The sequence below is a fragment of the Rhipicephalus sanguineus genome, chromosome 8, assembly GCF_013339695.2.
Source record: "Rhipicephalus sanguineus isolate Rsan-2018 chromosome 8, BIME_Rsan_1.4, whole genome shotgun sequence".
In the NCBI taxonomy this organism is placed as follows: domain Eukaryota; kingdom Metazoa; phylum Arthropoda; class Arachnida; order Ixodida; family Ixodidae; genus Rhipicephalus; species Rhipicephalus sanguineus.
Window position 1 is genome coordinate 137534548 of NC_051183.1, and position 4400 is coordinate 137538947.

At 42.1% G+C, this 4400-nt stretch overlaps 1 non-coding gene across 1 annotated transcript; it reads left to right on the top strand.

Moving 5' to 3' along the window:
• Positions 1 to 1613: 1613 nt before the first annotated feature.
• Positions 1614 to 1685, top strand: Trnag-ucc (transfer RNA glycine (anticodon UCC)). The gene has a single exon. It is a non-coding gene; the product is annotated as a tRNA-Gly (tRNA).
• The last annotated feature ends 2715 nt before the right edge of the window (positions 1686 to 4400 follow it).

Consider the following 4400-nt stretch of genomic DNA (forward strand, 5'->3'; position numbering starts at 1 on the left):
GCTAGGATGCTAACCTTGGGAACGTGGGTACGCGGGTTCGAAACCCGCTTCGTGTTTTTTTCGTAAAGACAATTTCTCTCTTTTTCTTTCTTTATATATCTTCCTTTCTTCCCCTCCTTTTTCTTCTCTTTCTTTCCCTCTCTCTGTACTCGTTGTCGAACCCATCGGGGTTATTAGAGGCCACGCCGGAGAAATCGCCGCACGTGTTGTGGGACCGAAGCAGAAGAGGACGACGATGAAGAAGAGAATGAAGAGAGCGAGTGCCGGTCCATGATGATGATATTTCTGTTTCCGACCGAGAAGTTACTGCAAGCGAAACAGCTGCGCTGTTAAATGTGACATCTCTATGTAACGTGCACAAATAAGTCATAGTGCTCGATCAGATAACCTGTGTCAGCTAGGATTCGAACTCAAGTCTTCGGCATTAAAACGCGGTAATTATTTGTAATTATTATTGTAGTGTTAATTAAACTACTACAACTCTGCCTTGTTTTACGCCATGTAATTATCCGAAATACCTTGACTTCCTGTTCACTTATATAATGCATTTTCACATTCCAAGTGGTGTTGTCGCGAAGCTTTACGAACGTTGCTTATACACATGTCGGCTACATGCACAACGCTTACTAGGTGCAAAACGACACTGTGGCAAGAAGGTATAAAGAAAGTGGCAATGAACCCCAAAATATCATTCATTCATTCATTCATTCATTCATTCATTCATTCATTCATTCATTCATTCATTCATTCATTCATTTCTTAAAAAGCAGATGGAAAGCTTAAAGGCTTAATAGCGGTGTAGTTTTAACGTAAAATATTAAAAAAAGATTAAAAGAAAAAGGCTTATATTGAAATTGCAAGGTGAGAAAGCTGATAAGTGTCGGCGGTAACATTTGTGGAAAGAACAAACAGTACTGGGACGTTCGAAATTCGTAGTTAATGAATTAACGATATAAAATCTCAGGCGCTCTCTTACGCATTTGCCTAAGACCACTCGAAGTTGAAATCCACCTTCTTCTTCTTTTTTCTTCGCATTCGGTGTATTGATCCGCCAACTCCCCGGAAATTTTCTGCACCCAACGTGCTTTCGCATGGCCTCCGGGATCAGAGGCATTGGGAGCTTTCTGCACCTCACCTGCCTCCGGGATCGGTCCACCTTTGACCAAGCAACGTCACCTGATGACGTCATCATAATACTTCACGTTATGTGACGTCATAGGGATGTCATGGAGACTTCATAATGACATCATGAAATGTGGCGACTTGTGACTTCATGATGACGCCATAAGGTGACGTCATCACGGGATTATGATTCCTTGCGTCGCTCGTGTTGACGCCCACGCCGACGGTCCCTTTTCGCGTTTGATGAGGCGTCGAAGGCTTTTGGGTTTAAAAGGTTCACACAATGCAACGCTATTTGCAATCTCTTGAACAATCGGAGAATGGATGGCGAAAGCCGCCTTTTAAAAAGACCGCCACTTTGATATATGTGCTACTGGAGCCGGTTCACGCTCGGTCAAGGACCTGGTCGCTTCCCGCTCGCCGGCTGCTTTGCTCCGGGCGGATGGTCTGACACGGACAAAAATAGGAACGAATGCCGCTGTGTGCGTGGTGCGTCGGTGGTATAGTGGTTAGCATAGCTGCCTTCCAAGCAGTTGACCCGGGTTCGATTCCCGGCCGACGCAAGCTTTTTTTTCATTTTTATCTTTTTTTATCACAAACCTTCACTCCGTGTGTTAGGCGGGCTCACCGATTTTTCAAACTAAAGGAGAGAGGCGGTCCCGTGAATTCGACGTAAAACTGCTATTTTAGAATGTCGTTTTACGTCGCCATCGTCGTCTTCATCAACCTATATTATGCACACTGCAGGAGGATGGCATCTGTTGCTACTGTAGTTTACTGTGTCCTGGGCGTATTTGTAAGTACGGAAGAAAAAAAGAAAGAACACGCATACACAAAATCAGAAGTTAGCTAGAAGGTCCTTCTTTACTGAGAAATAAAGTAAAGGCGTGGAGGGGGGCTTGCATTTATTAAGGTCTAAACTAAAAATATAAACATGTTAAAATCTGTTCAGGGAGATCAAACATGGGATTATTCGAGTCCTATTGAGCCTGCTCGACTGGTAAAACAATAAGTGCAAACAAGTGCGGCAAGTTGACAATCTTAGTAATCTATGCAGCCATGCAATTTACGCAGTCATGAATGTATTGCTGTTCAACGCCCCTGTCAAAACTATTTTTTTATCGAACTTATTATATATACATCACACGATATATAATACATTCTGCAGTGTTGAGCATGTATTTCCTAATTATGCTTTGGATTAAGGAAGGGGATTTCGAGGGCTCGTGTCTTTGTTTGACACAGCCTTAATGAAAACCAATAGATAATGAAGCTAAGGAAAGTATAGGGGAGGTTAATTGCACTGTTTTAAGTGTATTGTAGTATTTGTGATATAGATGTAGAGCAAGCAAAGGAGACGAAAAGACAACTTGCCGCCGGCAGGCACTGAACCTGCAGCCTTCGCATTGATGCTTGATATTTCATGTCACTCCCATTGTTTATTAATTTATAACTTTGTTCTCCGACAACGATTTTTATACGACATGTTATTTGCACACTTTCTATTCCTTAGTTATAGTAAATGCTGAAAAGCAGCTAATTGTTCATTGTGTATTAAGTGCTGCAACCAATTTTTTATGTATAGTTCGTAAAGGAGGTCCCATTGCAGTCTATGACTTTGGGATCTCCTTTGCATATTATCATCATGTAATCTTTTTAATCATCACCATCAACTGATTTTGATACCAGGATGTTATCAGTAACGGGCCCACGCTGCACATGAGGCGCGAATCATCCGGCAGATGTCGTGTTCAAACCCTCGAAACGTGTACAGTGTTTGTATGCATACATGTGTCCACACACACACACACACACAAGTTAATATCGGGTGTGTGAACTCCCCACCTCCTCTGTCATCCCTCCTCTGCGCAATTAGGTACTTTAATAGACAATCAACAAAACAATCATATACGCATAGAATAGGACTAGTAAATATCGACATATGGCTTCTGCTATAATTTTTGTAGTTGATTTAAATGTTACATATTTCGATCCTTCTCCCAGGGCGATTATCACAATAATATGTGGGGTTTCACTTGCCAGCATCACGATGTAATTATGACGCAGTCCATACTGGAGAGTTTCGGAAATTTTGACCATCTGGTGTTTTTTAACGTGCACTGACATCTTAGAGTACACGGGAATAAGCCTAGTGCGATAAATTCCTCGGATCAGTCGTATTATACAATATATAACCTTCGTGAGGTCCGCCGATGATATTGTTGAGGAAGCAAAAAAAAAAATCAGTTTCGCCGCAAAGGCTAAGCAATCAATACGATAGGAAAAAAATGGAAGTAAGCCTGGCAACTAACTTTTTGGATCCCATCGCGCGAAACTCAACAAAACGGTGGTTTAAGGAAATACGGCCCCTCCAGGAACCGAAGCGGTTTCGCTGCTGTCAGTCCTGTAACCGCGATGTAAGAATTGAGAACAAAGCAATTCAGTTTGCGAGCCGTCTCCTGATATCTGTCGAGATAGCGGGCGCGCCAGTGCTCACGATCGTGCCCTTTTGAGCAAAGTTTGCAGTTGCTTCTAGAGCCGCCCTGGTCACACAATGTATGGCTCAGTTCGGGACTCAGGTGTTTTGCGATCGCACTTTATTGAAGCAGTGCCTGTGCAAATGGTTCAATCTTCACCTATTCAACATCTCATGTATAAATAAATGTTATTGACCAGTGACGACATCTTGTGCGCATTGCGTGCGGCAGATGAAATTAATGTTATCTAATTCTTTAACTTTGGTTTACACATGGCATATGACCTATTATTTAAATATAAGCGTAGAGACCTGTTTCACGCAGATGCTGGAAAAGGTACCTTGCAGACCTACACTATATTCACCTCTAGAATGACTTGATGAAATGTGTTGCTGATTGCATTGACAGGTTTGGATAAATTTGATTTCGAAACGAGTCAGGCTCGACTTGTGAGCAACTTTCTGAACGTTAGTCACCTTCTGCGCCCTGTGTTCCCTCTGTCCGTCCTCATCAAGTGTGCGCTGTTTTCGCCTCGTTTTCAGAACGTCTTATTGTTACCTTCACTCAGGTGACAGTGGTTATAAATATTGCAAACTTAAAACCAAAGGTCATGCGTAGTGGCTAATGTATTGGCTTATGTGACTGACAGAGTTCTCCATGAACACCTGAAAAATAACTCCGATATCCTGAAAATGCAAGATTTGTACATGATATTTAAATTTTTTTGAACAAAGAATTTTGTAGTTTTGACTCGGTGGTTTCTGAAAGTATAACCTGGTTCAGAGAAGAGTTGCCCTTTGG